At 46.9% G+C, this 22125-nt stretch overlaps 1 long non-coding RNA gene across 1 annotated transcript in view; it reads left to right on the top strand.

Annotated features, from left to right (window-relative positions):
- The window catches only part of LOC119975130, a 242587-nt gene extending 225393 nt beyond the window's left edge, over positions 1-17194 (top strand). Inside the window, exons 3-4 of the long non-coding RNA XR_005462662.1 lie at positions 11189-11293; positions 16929-17194. This is a non-coding gene — a long non-coding RNA (uncharacterized LOC119975130). The remainder of the gene's footprint in view (positions 1-11188; positions 11294-16928) is intronic.
- The last annotated feature ends 4931 nt before the right edge of the window (positions 17195-22125 follow it).

The raw sequence follows: 22125 nt of genomic DNA, 5'->3' as shown, positions 1-22125 counted from the left end.
AAGTTGCCCTATTACGTATTTTCTTTTCATGTACTAAATGATCTGTTTGAGCTGTATATAGAAAAATACTTTTCACTGTACCTTGGTACACGTGACAATAAACAAATCCAATCCAATCCAATCACTCCTCTCAAGCTAGGAAGTAGTGGGGGGTGCTGAATTGGAGCCATGTATGTATTAAATACTCACTCCTGAAAGTAACATCTCCAGCAGCTGGCGGCCATGAGAGTCGAAGGAAATCCACAGGAACGGCCACAAAATGTAGTCTCTCGCAATGATGGTCCCTGATCCCGACACCGTTTTACTGCAAGTACTTGACACGCAACCCCCACATCAATAAATAAACCAGATAATCCCCCCTCCCCTCCCCAAACTCCCACCTCCACTCCACTCCACCACTTGACACATTTCATTTTCATGGATGCTTCTCAAGAACAAGAGTACACATCACATTCTAAAATACACCCAGCGGATCCTGAATACCTAAAACCTATAAAATCTGGAGAGATTGAGAAATAACATTGAAATAGAAAAGAAAACGCCATAGAAATATCAACAGAATTGATCACCAATTTGGTTTAATTGCACAGATTGACGATGAATGAAGACATCGCCTTTAATTTTATTTTATATATACATGAATGTGCAATCTTTCACTCCACCGAACTCCATCTTATTCTTTTCTCTTCCCAACCCTGAGATTGGCACCATGGGCATCAGGGGGAGGCAGTCCGGGGGCAGCATGCTGCACAGATCAAATAATTTGGGGGGACTTGAAGCTCCCACCCTCCAGCTCAGAATTTCCGCTCGTTCACTCATTAGCAATGGCAAAACAGATGCCAGCAGAGCTCCCATTGGCTGTGGCAGGCTTGTGGCATTTAATTGCTCGCCCCTGCTTCCTAAAAGCGGATTGTTATCTGTGGGCCAGGGGTTAGGGTGTTTGGAGATGAGTCACAGAGGGATTGAATAACGTGCAGAAACTAACATCGGGCAAGCAGTTTCCTTCCCTGGGGAGGGGGGTGCGTTGCAGGCTAGGGGGTAAGTTTCATACAGGGAAGGTGTGTGCTCGTTATTCAGGCGCAGGTTGCTCTTCATGAGGCTGTGTTAATTAACTGCAATGATTAGTTCCTCCTTAATGTTTTCCTGGGTGGTTTTAGGAGTGGGGAGGGACATGAGAGAGAGATCGAGAAATTGAACCTTCAGTATAGCATGTCCAATTGCTAACTATTAATGAGTTTTTGTTTCCTACAGTTTCTGCTCAGTGTGACAAAATGTGGAAAGCTGTACCCTGGAGTCAGTTTAACCTTTCGTTATCTATTACCCTCCCTATCTCTGTCTTCCATCTATTACCCTTCCTATCCTTCTCCCATTTATTACCCTCCCTATCCTTCCCCTCATTAATGATCCTGCCTATCCCTGCCCCTCATTTATTACCCTCCCTATACCATCTATTACCCTCCCTCACCCTGCCCCCTATCTATTACCCTCCCTATCCCTGCCCCCTATCTATTACTCTCCCGATCCCTGCCCCCCAATCTATTACTCTCCCTATACCTGCCCCCCCCCATCTATTACTCTCCCTATCCCTGCCCCCCATCTATTACCCTCCCTTTTCCCTGCCCCCATCCAAAAGGTATTGGTTATTACTGGGGTACTGCTCCCGAGGCATCAGCAGTTCTTTGGCACTTTGTTCAACTAGCTGCTTATTGATTCTAGCCTTTGGGATCATTTTAACTTGCAGTAGGAGCCAGTTAGTTGGTTTCGCACCTGCCCTCGGCAGTATGAAGCCAAGCCACTTTTGACCACAGAATATGCCTTATTGGAATCAAGGGTAACAAGCCATCCAGCCTGGTGCCACAACAGGAACAATGAAAAAAAAATGTCTAGGACCTCTATGCTCCTCTTCTGTGACTTGCTTTAAGTCTGACCGAAAAGTGGCTTCCTCACCCAGACCTGGCTTAACTTTAATACCATTTGATCAGACCCCTAAACAGCATATTTAAAGAAGGGCCTGCTTCGAAGAGCAATGTGCAAATCGTACACAATGGGAGCCAGATGGCTCCCTGAAGGATAAATACCTCGGGTCGTTTTAACTGTCTGCTAGCCCATAGAAATGCCCCATCTCCCCATATTAACGTTGAACGGCCTGTTTGATTGTATGAGGGCATTTTATTCTTAATCAATTGCCATTCATACACTTTTATTTCAGCGGGGTAACTGGAGTGATCAGGCCAGCCATAGCTGGTATCCATGGTCATTATAGCAGCAAGCTCTTTCACCTGACCCTGTTCATACAGGACCATTTTAACCACTCTGAATCTGTCACTGTTGTATTTGGTTTGTTCTGAGGGGGCCCGCACTTAGAAACTCCAGTGTCAGCATTACGCTACTAAGAACAGGTTAACTACAAAAAAAGCACCCTCATGCTGTTCCATCAAATATTTACAGGTCAAGGATAACATGAATATAGATATGGAATAAACCCCCCCCCCCCACACACTATTCTATCAAGCACTCATAGAATCATAGAATTTATGGTGCATGTGGTGATATGATTTGCATAGCTGTCTGCCATTGGTGCAGACCACCGACTTACCATTGGCCCTGGTCGGTCATGTGCCTCTCGACTGATTGGTTGAGACCAGTCATGTGACAGCTCTCCGATTGGTCGAGGGGCTGAGTTAACCACGCTTCCAGATCGAGATATAAATAACCAGAACGCCCGGCGGTCGTCCATTTACTGTAGTCGACCGCAGGGCTAACTTCTAGCTTAATAAAGCCTAACTTTTGAACAGCAACTCGTCTCGCGTTCGATTGATGGTTCATCAGTGCAGAAGGAGACCATTCGGCCCATCGAGTCTGCACCAGCTCTTACAAAGAGCAACCTACTCAAGCCCACGTATCTACCCTATTCCCATAACCCAGTAACCCCACTTAACCTTTTTGGACACTAGGAGTCATTTAGCATGGCCAATCCACCTAACCTGCACACCTTTGGACTGTGGGAGGAAACCGGAGCACCCGGAGGAAACCCATGCAGACACGGGGAGAGCATGCAGACTCTGCACAGTGACCCAGTTGGAATCGAACCTGGGACCCTGGAGCTGTGAAGCAACTGTGCTAACTCACAATTTAAGTGCAGATTGGTTAGTTTTAGGATAAAGCTGCTCCATCCAGCATTCCCGGGCCCATAAGCTCTGTTACTTTGCTCCCGATTTTGCTGCTCGGAGGGAGCCAAAGAATGCCCTATGGAGAGTATTTCCCACCAAATCATTCTGTAGCCACTTTAATCGATTTAGAAATATTACTCATGCCAACGAGGAGGTGGATTGAAATGATCCAATCCCATGTAGCCAATTCAGAGAGCTGTTTGCTCCCAGCAATCTGGATGTGAATCCAGGTCCATGTGTTAAGCTACAGATGCTGAAAGATGCCCTCTTACGAACGGGATATGGCGCTCGACTCATCGATCGATAGTTCCAACGCGCCAGAGCAAAAAACCGCACCGACTTCCTCAGAAGACAAACATGGGACACAACTGACAGAGTACACATCGTCGTCCAGCCATCATCTTCGCAGCCTTCAACACGTCATCGATGAAGATGAACATCTTGCCAAGGTCATCCCCACACCCCCACTACTTGCCTTCAAACATCTGAGCAACCTCAAACAATCCATTGTTTGCAGCAAACTACCCAGCCTTCAGAACAGCGACCACGACACCACACAACCCTGCCATGGCAATGTCTGCAAGATGTCCAGATCATCGACATGGATACCACCATTACACGTGAGAACACCAAGCACCAGGTACGCGGTACATACCCGTGCAACTCGGCCAACGTCGTCTACCTTATACGCTGCAGGAAAGGACGTCCCGAAGCGTGGTACATTTGCGAGACCATGCAGACGCTGCGACAACGAATGAACGGACATTGCACAACAATCACAAGGCAGGAATATTCCCTTCCAGTCGGGGAACACATCAGCAGTCAAGGGCATTTAGCCTCTGATCTCTGGGTAAGCGTTCTCCAAGGCAACCTTCAGGACGCGCGACAACACAGAATCACCGAGCAGAAACTTATAGCCAAGTTCCGCACATATGAGTGCGGCCTCAACCGGGACCTGGGATTCATGTTGCATTACATTCATCCGCCACCATCTGGCGTGGGCTTGCGAAATCCTACCAACTGTCCTGGCTTGAGACAATTCACACCTCTTTAACCTGGGGTTACCCCTATCTCTGGATCTGTAAAGACTTAATTCCCTGCAAATGCTCGCATTCTAAGCATTGTCTTGCATCTTTGAATTTGTCTATATATATGTTTCTGTCTGCAGACAGGGGGGGCAGATACCTGATGGTACGGGGCAGACTGGAGGGGAGAAGGGTGGTGCTGGTGAATATATATGCCCCGAACTGGGATGATGTGGACTTTATTAAAAGAGTGCTGGGGAAGATCCCGGACTTGGATTCTCGCAAGCTAATAATGGGAGGGGACTTTAACATGGTCCTTGACCCGACTTTGGATCGGTCGGGTCCCAGAACGGGTAGACTCTCAGCAATGGCAAGGGAGCTGAAAGGGTTTATGGGGCAAATGGGGGCAGTGGACCCCTGGAGAGAGGGACAGCCAACAGGAAGGGGCTACTCGTTTTACTCGCACGTCCATAAAGTATATTCCAGGATAGATTTCTTTGTAATAAGCAGGGACTGTATGGGGGAGGTAAAGAACACGGAATACTCAGCAATTACCATTTCAGACCATGCCCCGCATTGGGTGGACCTGCAGTTCGGGGGAGCGAGTTATCAACGCCCGCAATGGAGGCTAGATGTGGGACTGCTGTCGGAGGAGGGGATCTGCGAGAGGCTTCGGAAATGTATAAAAAATTACCTGCAGGTGAATGACACTGGGGAGGTCTCAGCGGCGACCGTGTGGGAGGCGCTAAAGGCAGTAGTTCGGGGGGAGCTGATTTCAATTGGGGCCCACAAAGCCAAGGCAGACCGGGCAGAGATGGATAGATTGGTCAGGGAAATGGGCCGGATAGATGAAGAGCACGCGGAGTCCCCGGGGGAGGTTTTACTCAGGGAAAGGCGGAGGCTACAGGCGGAACTGGGGGCACTATCCACGAGCAGGGCCGTGGAACAGCTTAGGAAGGCGAGGGGAGTGGTGTACGAGTATGGGGAAAAGGCTAGCAGACTGTTAGCGCAGCAACTCAGGAGGAGGGAGGCGGCCAGGGAAATAGGTAGAGTGAGGGACGAGGGGGGGCGCAAAGTGGAGGATCCGGCAGAATTGAATAGGGTATTCCGGGACTTCTATTGTAAGCTGTATACTTCGGAGCCGCCGGAAGAACCGGAGGGGATGAAAAGGTTTCTGGACGGGTTAACATTCCCAACAGTTGGGGGGGGGCAAGTGGAAGAGCTGGGCGCCCCGATTAGAGTAGAGGAGGTATTGGGGGGCCTAAAGGCCATGCAGTCGGGGAAGTCCCCGGGGCCGGATGGATACCCAGTAGAGTTTTATAGGAAGTTCTCTGAGCTGGTGGGCCCGGTCTTGGCGAGGGTTTTCAATGAGGCAAGGGACAGAGGGACCCTGCCGCCGACAATGTCACAAGCCACCATATCTCTGATATTGAAGCGGGGTAAAGACCCGGAGGTGTGCGGGTCCTACAGGCCAATCTCCCTGATTAATGTAGACGCCAAGCTCCTGGCAAAGGTACTGGCGGGGAGAATGGAGGACTGTGTACCGGAGGTGATTGGGGAGGATCAAACTGGGTTCGTTAAAGGTCGGCAGCTGGCGGCCAATCTGAGGAGATTGCTCAACGTGATAATGATGCCCCCGGCGGGTAGAGATGTGGAGGTAGTGGTGGCAATGGACGCCGAGAAGGCCTTTGACCGGGTAGAGTGGGACTATCTATGGGAGGTGCTCGGACGGTTTGGGTTCGGGGAGGGATTGGTGGATTGGATCAAATTATTATATCAGGCCCCGAGGGCCAGCGTCAGGACTAACAGAGAAGTGTCGGAGTACTTTAGGTTGTACCGAGGGACCAGGCAGGGCTGCCCGCTCTCCCCGCTGCTGTTTGCGCTGGCCATAGAGCCGCTGGCGATGGCGCTGAGAGCCGCAGAGGGTTGGAAGGGGATGGTGAGGGGCGGGGTTGAACACAGGGTTTCTCTTTATGCAGACGACCTGCTCCTGTACGTGTCGGACCCAGTGGCCAGGATGGGAACTATACTGGGAATGCTGAGGGAGTTCGGCCAGTTTTCAGGATACAAATTAAATACGGTCAAGAGTGAAATGTTTGTGGTCCAGGCAAGGGGCCAGGAGAACAGATTGAGAGGGCTACCGTTTAGGCTGGTTGAGGAAAATTTCCGGTATTTGGGAATCCAGGTGGCACGAGACTGGGGCAGGCTGCATAAGTTAAATTTGGCCAGGGTGGTGGAGCAAATGAAGGGAGAGTTTCGGAGATGGGATGCACTCCCGCTGTCGCTGGCAGGGAGGGTGCAGACTGTAAAGATGACAATCCTCCCTCGATTTTTGTTTATTTTTCAGTGCCTCCCGATCTTTATCCCACAGTCCTTCTTCAAAAGAGTTAACGGGCTGATCATGAGCTTTGTCTGGGCGGGAAAGTCTCCGCGGGTAAAGAAGGCGATGTTGGAGAGGAACCGCAGCGAGGGAGGGCTGGCTTTGCCGAGTCTGGTCAATTATTACTGGGCGGCCAACATCGCTATGATAAGGAAGTGGATGGTAGGTACGGGGTCTATTTGGGAGCGGGTGGAGGCGGCTTCGTGCAGGGGCTCCAGTTTGGAAGCCCTGGTCACGGCTCCTCTACCGCTGCCGCCGGCCAAGTACACCACCAGCCCGGTAGTGGTGGCGACCCTGCGGATATGGGGCCAGTGGAGGAGGCATGTGGGGGAGATGGGGGCGTCTGTCTGGGCGCCAATCTGCGACAACCATCGGTTTGCCCCCGGCAGTATGGATGGGGGGTTCCGAGTATGGCGGCGAGCAGGGGCGGGAAGGGTGGGTGATATGTTCCTGGAAGGGAGCTTCGCGAGTTTGAGGAGCTTCGAGGAGAAATTTGGGGTGGTAAGGGGAAATGATTTTAGATACCTACAGTTGCGGGACTTTGTTCGTAGACAGGTCCCATCTTTCCCGCGCCTCCCGCCAATGGGGATCCTAGACAGAATAGTCTCTGGGAGGGATGAAGGGGAGGGTAGAGTCTCGGGTATTTATAAGGTGCTCATGAGGGAGGAAGGGTCCCAGACAGAGGAACTGAAACTTAAATGGGAGGAGGAGCTAGGCGGGGAAATGGAGGATGGGCTGTGGGCAGAGGCCCTGAGTAGGGTAAACTCGACCGCGACATGTGCTAGGCTCGGGCTGATCCAATTTAAGGTCGTTCACCGGGCCCATATGACGGTGGCTCGGATGAGCAAATTTTTCGGGATAGAGGACAAATGCGCTAGGTGCGCGGGAGGACCAGCGAACCATGTTCACATGTTTTGGGCATGCCCTGAGCTGAGGGGGTACTGGGAAGGATTTGCGGGGGTCATGTCCCAGGTGCTAAAAACAAGGGTGGTGATGAGCCCAGGGGTGGCAATTTTTGGGGTTTCGGAAGACCCGGGCGTCCAGGGGGAGAAAGAGGCCGATGTGCTGGCCTTTGCTTCCCTGATAGCCCGGCGACGAATACTATTGGCGTGGAGGGACTCAAAGCCCCCGAAGACGGAGGGGTGGCTTGCGGACATGTCGAGTTTCCTGGGGATGGAAAAAATCAAGTTCGCCTTGAGGGGTTCTGTGCAGGGGTTCACCCGGAGGTGGCAACCATTTATTGACTTCTTTGCGGGAGAGTGAGCGTCAGCAGGGGGGGGGGGGTTAGAGTAGAGTAGGAGGGAAAATATGGCGGGTAGTACCGGTGGGAGGGGAGCGGGCTTGTGCAATATGTTACGGTGGAAGTATTGAAAGAACGTGGATGTTTGCACATTTTTGCCTTTTTTGCTTCCTTTCTGATGATGTCTGTAACTGTTTATAAAGCCAAAAACTACCTCAATAAAATTGTTTATTAAAAAAAAATAAAAAAATAAAAAATATATATGTTTCTGGAACATACCTCTTCATTCACCTAAGGAAGGAGCAGTGCTCCGAAAACTAGTGTTTGAAACAAACCTATTAGACTTCTTACTGTGCTCACCCCAGTCCAACGCCGGCATCTCCACATCAAAGCTTTGAAACCGCAGGTCAGTGGATAGAAAGCAGCACAGTACATCTTTATAAACCCCTTTGGAGCTCAAGGAAAGGGTTAAAAAAAAGAATGCTTGGTTCCACATTAAACCCACCTCTAGTATTCACTTCAAGGTGTTGTTTGATAATTATGGGTTGTTCAATGGGCAAAGCTCAAATTTTAAGGATTAATATCTAACGAGGTGTTGGGCGCAGGAATAATGGAGAGGATCAACTCCACCCACTGAACAGGTTTTTCTCCCCCACCTTATTTATACTGAATGAAACAAGGTTTGTGCATTTTGCTCATTCAACTGCACATGTCTCAACATTCATCATTCACGTGGTTGGGGGGTGCTGATGAGATCATAGGATAGAATCACTACAGTGCACAAGGAGGCCACCTGGCCCATAGAGTTTTCACCAATCCTCTGAAAGAGCACCCAACCCAGGCCCTATCCCCCCACACACCCCCTAATCCCCCCCCCCCCCCCCCCCCCCCACACACCCTATCCCAGTAACCCCACCTAACCTTTGGACACTAATGGGCAATTTAGCATGGCCAATCCACCTAACCGGCACATAGGGTAGCACAGTGGTTAGGGCTGTTGCTTCACAGCGCCAGGGTCCCAGGTTCGATTCCCGGCTTGGGTCACTGTGCGGAGTCTATACGTTCCCCGCGTATCTGTGTGGGTTTCCTCTGGGTGCTCCGGTTTCCACCCACAAGTCCTGAAAGACGTGCTTTGTAGGTGAATTGGACATTCTGAATTCTCTCTCTGTGTACCTGAACAGGCACCGGAATGTGGAGACTAGGGGCTTTTCACAGGATGATGACGTAGGCCTGTCATTGCTCAGTTACAACATTTCAAAAGTACTTTGCAGCTTTGACAAAGTCACCTAGACTCCAAAGGTGAGCTGCCTTCTCTGTCCACGACGCTGTCAGGCCTGCAGAGATTGTCCAGCATTTTATGCTTTTGTTTCGAATGCACTGCATTGGCTGTGCAGCACTTTGCCGCGTCTGGCAAGGGGGGGGGGGGGGGGGGGTCATAAAAGGCGCTCGACAAATGCAACTTCCAACTCTCTGTACAACTGACTTGCTGGGGAGTGGGGGGGGGGGGGGGGGAGGTGACAAAAAACTCCAGAGAGTCCATCCTGAAATGTGGTGCCCAGCGTGTGGATCTTGGGATGAGGGCAGGAGCTGCAAGGAAGGCTGACACTCACTGCCGGGGGCCCCTGGCAGGAAGGTGCCCAAGGCTAACCTGAGGCTCCAGAAGCGGACTGTGCACAGGGTGGAGGGGGTGCGGTCAGAGGGAAGATGGGAGTGGACCAGTCACAAATAAGAGGGAGGGGAACATCTATTTTTCTCTTCACGTTTTTGATGGTCTCTCTTCCAGCAGTGAGCGCAGACCCCTGGGAGGGAGGGATAGAAAAAGTGACAAGAAAACCAAAATAGGGATTTTTTTTTTTAAGTGCACATTTTTTCCCCCTCTGAGATTTCGAGCAGTCGGAGGAAGCATCAGGGAAATCTTAATAATGAGGTGACGTCGGTAGTCAGGACATACCAAGTGCATATGTCAGCACCCAGGCTGTCACAAACAATCACTCCTTTCTAAGCAACCTCTCCAACTCCGCAATTAAAGCACTGTTAATGACATTCACTGCAGCCTCACTAAACGTTTGCGTTGAAGGAAATATAGAAAAGCACAACAAACGGCCCTTGTCAGGGTCTTTTCAATCCCCCCCCCCCCCCCCCCCCACTCCCCACTCCTTCCCTCTTCTCTTCACCCAAGACATTCACATTTCACCCGCTTCCGAGACTGATTTAAATAAACTGCCTTCTAATTAAATAGTGTTTGATACCCCCCACCCCCCACCACCACTACACCCCCGTTACTAATCAAATTCCAAGGTTGTTGAAATGTACTGGAGTGTTTTTACTGTGAGGGACTGGCTGATATTGACTGCATTAAACCTATTGTTTCAAAGCAGCTTTTTAAAGACACAAAAAACCCCCACTTTGCTTTCTCTGCAAATCTCCTTTAGTTCATTTCAGATTCAACCAGCTGATGGGAAGTTTGGTTCTTTCTCTCTCCACCTGTGTTTTCCTCTCTCCCTCCCTCCTGGCCTGCTGCAGGTGATAACAACCCAGGCCAAAGGTTAATTGTCCCCTGCACCCAACTGATGCCTTACTATCCACCCACCCCCCCCCCCTCCCGTCCCACACACCACCACCACCTGTATGTGTCACCCACACTGTTGTTCTCCACACATCAAGTTGGACATTGACTGTTGGCAGCCTCTTCTACCGTGGAAACCATCAATGCTTCTGTCCTCCCCAAAGATCCTGCACCTGTGTTTCCCAAGCCCGATTCAGTGAAAAGATAGAACTAGAAACCTGGCTGATTTTTATTTTTGTTTTGTTTCCTCCACATGGCTCAAGCATATCGCGGAGCATTGCAGTTCTCCAGGCATTGCCTAAGGCAGGGATCAGCTAATACCACCCAGGGCCATGATCAACCGAATACTATTTGCCCCTTTAGATGTATAATTTTAAAAAGTGATTATTAAAAGCTCGGAGATTCCCTGTCAGTTTTTACAACCATCTGATCTCCTGAGGTGAGAAGGACACAGGAGTCCGGAATATTCCATTCTCCATTTTGCTCTCCCCCCCCGCCACCCAATGCCCACATCAGAATCATATCGATCTCACTCTGCAAATATAAATTTGTATCAAACATTACTGTCAGCAACTCACTCCCCACTACTTTCACGCAGTTCAGTGCAATTACAAACTCATATCAGAATTATAATAGAGTTTACTCAGCATTTCCTGTTTATATTTCTAACAGAGTTAGAAAGCAGCATTCAAGGAGCTCACAGGTTTGAACCCCGATCTGCTCTCTGTCAGTCCATTTCATATGGCGAGTGGGGATGATACAGGTGGCCACTGTAATCAGCCAGGACTGTGTGTGTGTGTGTTTCAGAAGCAGCTCACCTGATGTTCTGCTGTGGTTGCGTAACCTGTCGCCACCCCGTGTAAGCTTGCACATGAAGAATGCTTATTTAGAGGAGACACCGGAAGGTGACTGGTATGTATTGCATTCCCACAATGTATTGTGCAGACAATATGGCAGGAGGAATGAAGTTGCATTCATAAAGCACCTGTCAAAGTGAATTCCTTTACACTTTCACTTATTGTTACAATGCTGTGCAGCAGTTGTTACTGTCCAGCACAGATTATGCTGAAAACCTAAAGAGCATGATCAGAAGTATATTCTGTTCATTATTTACAAAACGTAAAGGTTTATTCAAAATGGGTGGTTGTGGACATTTTCCCCAGGTGAAGCAGTAAGGCAGTACCTTACCCATGCAGGATGCCATGAAGGTTGAAAAGAGTAGATGGAAAGCTGCGGTAAATCAGGGTGTCATGATTAGTCGATGATTAACAGATGTTTTAAAAAGTTACCCAAAGAAGGGATGAGAGGGAAGAGAGCAGTTACACTCTTGAAATTCTGGAAGGATGAGAGGAGGAGACGGTGTGATGAGTCTTAACCTTTGACACAAAATGGCCTTGAGGGCGCGAACCCATATTGCTTTCCTGACCATTTGTGCTGTCAGTGTTGTACAGCTGTTATTTTGATCCTATCTTGAACTTTGGTGGTTTTCATTTTGCACAAAGGTGTAAAAGCTGGGCATGAGTATTTCATTCGAACACAATTTACATCACGGCCTCCATTGGAAATGTCTGATACATTTTCTTTTGCAAGAAGGGTATGTTCCTTTAAGACAGCAAGGAGGGTATGTTCCTTTAAGACAGCAAGGAAGGTGTGTTCCTTTAAGACAGACCTTTCCACATAGACAATCAGTAATGGAATCACAAATGTATTATAATCATGCATAGAACTTTGTTAAGTTAGCCAAGGATGCCTGGGCCCCATTGCTGCTTAACGGGATACAGGACGTGGTGTGTTAAATTTTACACCACGGTTAGCTGATTAGTGTAGAATATTCTTCAAATTCAGCCTGAGCAGCACTACAGCTTCTGGTTGTGTTGAACGTAACAAATCGAACGAGTACAATGTGGGGAAGGAGACAGTGTCTGAAATCTCAAACAAAAAGCCCAGTTATTTATGGTATGGACCAGTCACGTAGGCCCAGCCAATGTTGAATGTTTGTGGAGGGAGTTGGGGAGGGGAGGGGGGGGGGGGGGGGAGGGAGAAACGCATGGTTAGGGGTGGGAGAGATGGCGGCAGGATGGGAATAAAGAGCCTCAATAGGCATCCTCGAAATGGCTGCTGCATTCAACGCCTGACAAATTGAAAGTACATTTTTTTTTGTTGCTTTATTGTTTTTTTCCGGTCTGAGGTTTTTACAATAAACGGTAGATATTTCTCATCATTGCTTATTAGCAAAGCAGCTAAAACAAAAGGGAAGCTTCCACATTAAAATTTCTGAACCCCCCCCCCAGCAACCCATAAGCACCCATCAAAACCCAGAGATTAGAAGATGATCACAATCAACTTCAACGACTCGAATCGTGATTTAAAAGAACAAAAGTCTGATTTTGCTCACGTTTCTCAATCTTTCCCTTTTTTGTTCCCTCCTGGAATTAAGCCAACCAACCGCAGCACTGATCAAGCACCGCCACAATGATCCACGTACATTTAGTTACCTAATTTTCCTTTTATTTTTCTCCTTCTATAAATAGATGCCAGTTATTGGTCTGATTATTTACTGAAGAAACACAATTTTGCTTCTCTATGCCTCAGCCCCACAAATCCAAAATTTGCACCAATGAAGTTCAATTGAAGGATACCACGATTCCCTCACTCAGAGGATAAGCATATCATGCTTCTAAGTGACACAAACGTAAAGCTCATACCACAAGTTCCCCACACACCTAACCCCTTTGAACTTGTCCCTGTCAATTAAATACAAACCTGCACATTCTATTTTGCCCATGATTTAAACTTAAGACTCCCAACAGAAAAACATACAATTTTTAAAATCAAGTATTTCCCTGAAACCCTGCCTCGCACCCCCCTCCCCTCCTCCTCTAAACCCCCATGCCCAATTTTCTTTATTCCTCTCCTGAAGGCATAGACCACAGTTCAGATACTATGGGTGCTGGTCACCATTCAGTATCTGTGGGTTTTTTTAAATTTAGAGTATCCAATTAATTTTTTCCAATTAAGGGGCCTGCTTTTGGGTTGTGGGGGCAAAACCCATGCAAACACGGTGAGAATGTGCAAACTCTACACGGACAGTGACCCAGAGCTGGGATCAAACCTAGGACCTCGGTGCAGTGAGGCAGCTGTGCTAGCCACTGCACCATCGTGCTGACCCCATTCAGTATCTGTGTTAGCAGGCCACCTGAGACTGGTCCTGTTCTCACTTGATGGCCTCACAGCCAGACCTCCCTTCAAAGGCCGTTGGGCTACGATCAGGGGCTGATTTAGCACAGGGCTAAAGAGCTGGCTTTTAAAGCAGACCAAGGCAGGCCAGCAGCACAGTTTAATTCCCGTACCAGCCTCCCTGAACAGGCACCTTAATGTGGCAACGAGGGACTTTTCACAGTAACTTCATTTGAAGCCTACTTGTGACAATAAGCAATTTTCGTTTCAGTAACAGAAACCTTGGCTGATTTTTCCTTTCTCTCCTTCTCTAACAGAGACCTAATGGGGGTACACGTGCTGGTGGCCAAGTATAGATCGGCACAGATCAGGAATCACTTCTTTGCACTAACATATCGTACTTATGTGCTATCGACACAACTGGGGGCATGTGTTAGCATAATGTTGTGCCCTGAGTTTCACCACAATGTGAGCTGCGAGGTGCTTCACATTGCCTGCTGCACAGTACAGTTAGTGCTGCTATTTTACACAGAGTGTGCCATCTGCTGAACAAGCAAGGAAAGTGATGATCATATAATTCTACAGGCTTCCTTTTAAAATCAACCAGCAGAACCCTCTCACTATCAAGTTTCAACCCTCGAATCAGTCACAACACCGTTTTACTCACCCTTTATCTTTCAAACTTTTCATAGATTGACCAAAATGTTTTATCCCTCACTGTCCAACATACCTCAACCTCATTTCCATCAATTTTAAACTCCACTTACATGTAGGTAATATCATTACTAGAGGTAGCACATTAGCTAGCTCTATCAAATGCTAATTAACAACTGTGTATTCATATCCTCTACCTGGTGTCGTCCCCTGGTATCAGCCAACCCAATAAAGAGGTTTTTCCTGTCTAAACATTCCAGGTGTGATAATGCTCCAGCTGAAACATTGATTTATCTCTTCCTGTCAGCACCTGCTGACTTCCTTCCAGTATTTTCTGGCTTGATTTCAGCTTTTCAGAGTTCAGGTTTATTTATTCCCACAACGTCACGGCTCCTTTCAGGAATGGCGGAGTATGGGTGATTGAGTGATGTCTCATGGATCAATATAGCGAGTGGTGATTGAGGGAGAACCAATTTTCTATACTGCGCAAAGATGAAGAATTCACATTTACGCAACACCTTTCAAAATGTCAGGAAAGACAATTAAATACTAAAAGGAGTGGGACTGTAGCTTACTTGGCGTTACCCTGTGGTGAACCGTAAGCCAAAATAATCAAATTTATCGAATGACCCCTCAAATTCCCAACAAGATTCATCTTTTAACCACAAATGAGAACCAATGGGAATTACACAGGGCGAATGACACTTTAAATAAAAAGGTAAATTTCACTTTAAATAATAGGTGCAGAACAGATGCATCTTATGCAACTGCAAGGATTTGTTTCACTCTCTGCATGCTTGTGGGCCGGGATTCTCCCCTACCCAGCGGGGCGGGGGATCCCGGCGCGTTGGAGTGGCGTGAACCACTCCGGCGTCTGGCTGCCCCAAAGGTGCGAAGTCTCCGCACCTTTAGGGGTCAAGTCCCTCACATTGAGGGGCTAGGCCAACGCCGGAGTGGTTCCCGCTCCGCTGGCTGGCGTGAACGGCCTTTGGCACCACGCCAGCCGGGCCGAAAGGACTTCGCCGGCCGGCGTAAGTCCGCACATGCTCCGGAGCATCAGTGGCTGCTGGCGTCATTCCGGCGCATGCGCAGGGGAGGGGGTCTCTTCCGCCTCTGCCATGGTGAAGACCATGGCGAAGGCAGAAGAAAAAGAGTGCCCCCACGGCACAGGCCCGCCCGCCGATCGGTGGGCTCCGATTGGCGGGTCAGGCCAATGTTGGGGCACCCCGCGGGGCCAGATTGCCCCGCAGCCCCCCCCTCCAGGCCCATCTGCGCCGCCAATCCCGCCGGTTCGTTAGGTGGTTTAGGCTTGTCAACGGTGGGACTTCGGCCCATTGTGGGCCGGAGAATCGCCGCGGGGAGCCCGCCGACCGGCGTGATTCCCAGCCCGCCGAATCTTGGGTGGCGGAGAATTCGGGACACGGCGGGGGCGGGATTGACACTGGTCCCGGGCGATTCTCCGACACGGCGGGGGGTCAGAGAATCCCGCCCGTGGTATTTTGTACATATACAGTTCCACAACATGCTGTTCTTTATTAACTCAGGGTAGGTTAGGAGTTCTATCCAACAACCGTTTTCACCATCAAGTTTCGCAGTTATCATCAGCAAAACACTTTTATGAACCACTGGATAAAAGCAAATTACTGCGGATGCTGGAATCTGAAACGAAAGGGAAAATGCTGGAAAATCTCAGCAAGTCTGGCAGCATCTGCAGGGAGAAAAAAGAGCTAACGTTTCGTGCCCGATGACAAAGAGTCATCGGATTCGAAACGTTAGCTCTTTTATCTCCCAACAGCTGCTGCCAGACTTGCTGAGATTTCCCAGCATTTTCCCCCTCACTTTTATGAACCCTCTCTCCCTCAGTTCACAACAGCCCTAATGGTGTTGCTTTCAAGAATTATTTTTTCAACCAATTATGCCATATCTTTTCTCTCCCTACAGATGCTGCCAGACCTGCTGAGATTTTGCAGCATTTTCTCTTTGGTTTCAGATTCCAGCATCGGCAGTAATTTGCTTTTATCTTTTATACACTAAAAAGCTAGTCCACGGTTTGGCCGCTTCTCTGCAAATGTCCAGCTCCTGAGCATTTCTGAGATATTCACTAAGCTTTAGACCTTTTTAGCCAGCTTGCAGAGTTTCTAGAAAAGCTCCTGTCTCTTTTTGTTGCCCATCAGAAAAAACTGACCTCTTCCTGAGAGTAATTTGTTTCTTCTCCTCACAAGAGTCTTCCGTGTTGCTCTTTCTATCTCTGTTTGCTTTCTCTTTGGGTCTACATCTGTGCGCTGATCACATTCACCCCCAGCTTGTAGCTCTCCTTTGTGTCTGCATTTCTCCTTTGTGTCTGCCAGCCACACGGTTTCTAGTCAAGGGGTGCCAAGTCACAGATCACATTATACAAGTAAAGTACAATTGATCCCTTTACAGTTCATACAAACTTTTAAAAACACTTTTCAAACTTTCTGAAAAGCAGTTACAGATTTCACAGGTATTTTAAAGAACTTACACATTTTCCTGACTGGACTGCTTCTGGGTCAGAGGTCATCACATTAAGCCCAACTGCATTTATTGACACTCATTTATCCTGATCAAAATGTTGCCATTGTTATAGGATAAATTATGCAATGTCTACTCTTTGAGTTTTTGGAACTGCAGAGAACACATTCAAGGAATGGTAAAGAACAAACTAATCTAACTATTATATTCCTTTTACTTACAGTCACAAGGAAGAAAGACTACTGAACTGAGATAGGATTGAAAGAAGATTGAAGCTAGAGTGTGGGAAAAATCTACTTGGAAAATGGTAGATCAGCCAGAAACCTTCGCTGGTAGCCGAACACCAGTCTTGAACTTATAACCCAATTCTCCCTACTGATTTTCAGTAGAAAGACTGTGGAGCCGTGGCTTTATTTGATTTGATTTGTGACTGAAATTGTCTATGGCATTCAATAAAATTATTTATGACCATTAATATGGTAAGTCAAATGCCGTTCCAGCTTCTTGGACTCTCGCATCATGTAGCTCCTCTTGGCTGCATCCTTGTATTAAAATTAAGCTATCTCCTACTCTTAATACATGCCTACATTCAACACTGTTGCTCCCATTTTATTTGTGCAGAACTGGCAAAACAATAACAAACGTAGAAGGGTGGAGGCCCATCTCGAATTCTAAAATCTTTGAAAGGACCATCTGAGGCCGCTCAAGAAGAAAGGACCCAAAACCTTTCTCTGGGAAGATGGAAGGAGCAGGATTATTTTACCTGCCTCCAAAGGACAACTGGAGGTTGCTGCCTGGACTTACCTGTGGGCCTCAGTACCAGCTGAAATTAGTTAGGCCCCAACAGATAATCTGTGTGCTGCTGGCACCATGCTTAACTAATTCGAGGTCCAAACCAATTTATTTTATTCTTTCATGGGATTATGGGCATTCTGACAGGGCCAACATTGTTATCCATTCCTAATTTCCCTTGAACCGAGAGGCTTGCTCGGCCGTATCAGAGGGCAGTTAACAGTTAACCACATTTCTGTGGATCTGGAGTCACATGTAAGCCAGACCAGGTAAGGATTCCCTAAGAACATAAGAACTAGGAGCAGGAGTAGGCCATCTGGCCCCTCGAGCCTGCTCCGCCATTCAATGAGATCATGGCTGATCTTTTGTGGACTCAGCTCCACTTTCAGGCCCGAACACCATAACCCTTAAACCCTTTATTCTTCAAAAAACTATCTATCTTTACCTTAAAAACATTTAATGAAGGAGCCTCAACTGCTTCACTGGGCAAGGAATTCCATAGATTCACAACCCTGTGGGTGAAGAAGTTCCTCCTGAGCTCTGTCCTAAATCTACTTCCCCTTATTATGAGGCTATGTCCCCTAGTTCTGCTTTCACCCGCCAGTGGAAACAACCTGCCCGCATCTATCCTATCATTCCCTTCATAATTTTAAATGTTTCTATAAGATCCCCCCTCATCCTTCTAAATTCCAACGAGTACAGTCCCAGTCTACTCAACCTCTCCTCATAATCCAACCCCTTCAGATCTGGGATTAACCTAGTGAATCTCCTCTGCACACCCTCCAGTGCCAGTATGTTCTTTCTCAAGTAAGGAGACTAAAACTGAACACAATACTCCAGGTGTAGCCTCACTAACATCTTATACAATTGCAACATAACCTCCCTAGTCTTAAACTCCATCCCTCTAGCAATGAAGGACAAAATTCCATTTGCCTTCTTAATCACCTGTTGCACCTGTAAACCAACTTTCTGTGACTCATGCACTAGCACACCCAGGTCTCTCTGCACAACGGCATGCTTTAATATTTTATTGTTTAAATAATAATCCCGTTTGCTGTTATTCCTACCAAAATGGATAACCTCACATTTGTCAACATTGTATTCCATCTGCCAGACCCTAGCCCATTCACTTAACCTATCCAAATCCCTCTGCAGACTTCCAGTATCCTCTGCACTTTTCGCTTTACCACTCATCTTAGTGTCATCTGCAAACTTGGACACATTACCCTTGGTCCCCAACTCCAAATCATCTATGTAAACAATCTAAATCTCTAAAGGATATTAGTGAACCATATGAGTTTTTAATGACAATTGATGATAGTTTCATGGCTACCATTACAGTTTTCAATTGCAGATTTTATTAATTGAATTTAAATTCCATCAGCTGCCATTGTAGGATTTGAACCCATGTCCCCAGAGCATTACCCTGGGTCTCTGGATTACTGACTAGTCCAGTGATATTACCACTAAGCCCCCATCTCCCCAACCACCTCCTAATGTTTCCCAGGGCTTCAGATTTGTGAAATTTCTTAATTCGCTCAATCTTCCTTCCCTTCTAAAATCTAGAAGCTTTTAAAATCCAAGCTTAGTGTCAATAAATCCCTGTGCCCCAGCCCCCAGAAACCCATCTTTCAACTGTGGTTCACTGGTCTCTGAATTATAACGATCCTGGTTGAGGTCTCACTCCAGGGCTTGAGCGCAAAAATTAAGGCTGACACTTTACTGAAGCTCTGAAGGAACATTGCACTGCCAGAGGTGCAATCATTCGGATGAGATGTTGAACCCAGGCCCCATCGTCCTTCTTTGGTGAATATAAAAGCTCTCATTGCACTGTTTTGAAGAAGAGTAGGGGAGTTATGCCCAGTGTCGTGACCAATATTTAACCCTCAATCAACATCACAAAAACGGATTAGCTGGTCACATTGCTGTTTGTGCAAGTTGGCTTCCATGCTTCCTGCATTACATCAGCAACAACGCTTCAAAAAGTATTTCACTGGCTGTAAAACACTTTGAGACAACCAACGGTCATAATGAATGCTATCTAAATGCATGTCCTTTTATTCTTTCCTTTCTTTCACACTTGATGATGCAATACACTGGGGATCTTGACCTCAGCAATAATAAAGGGACTGCACAAAAAAATATACCAAATTCACATCAGTTCAGTTTATAAAGCTAACTGCTTTTGAATTGTCCATTAAGCACTTTGTTTATCCGAGGGTGCCCTTGTGACTTAAGTTGGAGTTGACCTCTTCCTATTGCCAGTGCTGAAGAGCACCATTGTTCTAGAAGAAAACAGATGTTAGACATTGGTTAGCAAGAGCATTTGAAATGAACTCTCCTGTCATTCCCTGTCTGCTGAATGTTCTTTAGCCTTGGGCATCAGTATCACAACAAATGTATTGCAGGTTTTTTATCCAATTATGTATTGTGTGGACAGTTTGTGCATAGTGCTGATGTCATTAGAGCTAGACCGAGACTGTCCAAATTGATTTCACTTATTAGCTTTCTACATAAGCTAAACTTTCACCACAGGGCCAAAGATGAAAGGGCGCAGTTCAAGTGCACTATGGTATCCATCAAATAGTTTTCATTCCATCTGTCATTTTGATTCACCACAATCCTCATGGGCAGGAATAAAAAAAAAGAGCATGCAGGTAAAAATATAAAAGATAAAAGGGGACTAGGCAGGGTTTTGAATTGTCACGGATCTGACTGGATATGAGATCAAGGAGCATAGGAATCAGAACTGACCATTCAGCCCTTCAAGAATGCTCTGCCATTCTGTTAGTCTTTAATACCAACAGAAAATATTGGAAATACTCAGTAGGCCAGACCTGGGGAGACAGAAACAGAACTAACATTTCAGGTTCATGACCTTTAATCTGGACTGAAAAAAGTTTGATCCATAACAGGTTTTAAGCGAAGCCGAGGAAGGAAAAGCAGGAGGCAGCGAGAACAAGAGAAGATCTGTGATAGGGTGGAAGGCAGGAGATATAATGTCCAAAGGGGTGATAGTGCAAGCCGAAAGGAGATGGCAGCCTTTTGTTTGGGTTCTTCAAATCCCTTAATATCCTTACTTACCAAGTAAGTATTCCCCTCCTTTTTAAAGATCTCAGTTCGCTGTGCATTTATGGCCTGGAGTGGCATATGCCACATTCTCACAACATTTTGTCTGAATAAATCTTTTCTGCATTTGCCTTAATCAGCTTTGCTTCAATTTGAAGATATTAGATCTTCTCCTTATTCTGAATTGCCTCAGCTAAAGTCATTCCCTAGTTATCCTCAATTCCCTTCATTATTTTAAACATCTCCAAAGATCACCTTTTAAAATCCTCAGCCCTAAGAAATGTAATCCAGGTATTCTCAGTCTGTAAGTGTTCTTCAGCGCTTTCACCTCAAGGATTCATTCCTCTTGGGGAATTGCAACAGGGCATGTTTCAAGATTTCTGTATCTTTCCTAAGGTGGGGCATCCAAACACATCTATTATTCCAGGTGAGGTGGGGTGGGGGAGGTGCAATGCTATAGATTCTGAGGCGATCAAATTGTCAGTTTTCCGTCCCTCATCAGTCAGTGATTCAGGAGCTTCTGGGAAAAATAAACCACTGTGAATGAACACATGACAGAAGCGGTACACGTGCAGAGCAATTTTCAGTAAATCGCCTCCTCTTGCCACTTATCCTGTCACACATTTCTTGCTCATTTCTTCTGTAAACTCAGCATCACCAGAATAGGCACTAATCAGGTATCTACTCAAGTGCCCTCAGCTGCAATACTTAAAAAAGGATAACCAACATTGAACATTCCCAGCTAGGCATAGAACTCCAGGGTGCGGGAATCAATTCCCAATCATTATTTCTTTCTATAAATGTCCTTTCTTTTCGACATTAAAAAATAAAAAGATTTACATTGCACAGCGAGAAACCGGGCTGAAGAAACCTTGCTTAAAATTTTTAAATGTGACAGTTTTATGAGGGTTACACATTTTTACTGGCAACCCATTTTTTGCTCTATAAATTTTATTGCTCCTCCCTCTCGTATTGTTCAATTAGACAGATGCGTTTGTGGGCTATCTGTGTGAATAAGTGAGTAAGTGTTGAAACTCAGGCTCCCTAAATCACTCTCACGTTTCTGAATGTTTCAATAAAATCTTGTGGAACTTGGGCCTCAAAACAGTTTTATTAATTCCTCCTTAGATTCGATGTGATGTGTTCCTGTTGTCTCTTCCTGTGTGAGGATGTTTCAGTCTTTTTCACTGGAAGAAAGTCGGGTTCCTTCTATAGCATTTTTGATGACTAAAATGTTCATTTCAGTATATTCACTTTGGAATTGTGATATGGGATAATATAGTAAACCCAGCATCTTGTGCCGACTTGCATTTTTTGGGTGACTTTTGCGAATGCAAAAGAGTGTGTGTACTAAGTTGAGGAATGGGACCAGTAACCACATCCATATCAGCTCCAGCACAATTAGATGTTCCCACTGCACTCTTCCACCAAGAACACCTGGTACAACACAGGTGAGAAGCAGAATTAATCTCCCTCTATTTCTCTCAGTAACATATGTTGGGCGGATGCTCCGCTCCATCGCACCACATTTCTGCCTCACCACGTGGGTGGGATTCTCC

Source organism: Scyliorhinus canicula, chromosome 12, assembly GCF_902713615.1.
Source record: "Scyliorhinus canicula chromosome 12, sScyCan1.1, whole genome shotgun sequence".
Lineage (NCBI taxonomy): Eukaryota > Metazoa > Chordata > Chondrichthyes > Carcharhiniformes > Scyliorhinidae > Scyliorhinus > Scyliorhinus canicula.
This window is presented reverse-complemented; position numbering and strand designations above follow the sequence as displayed.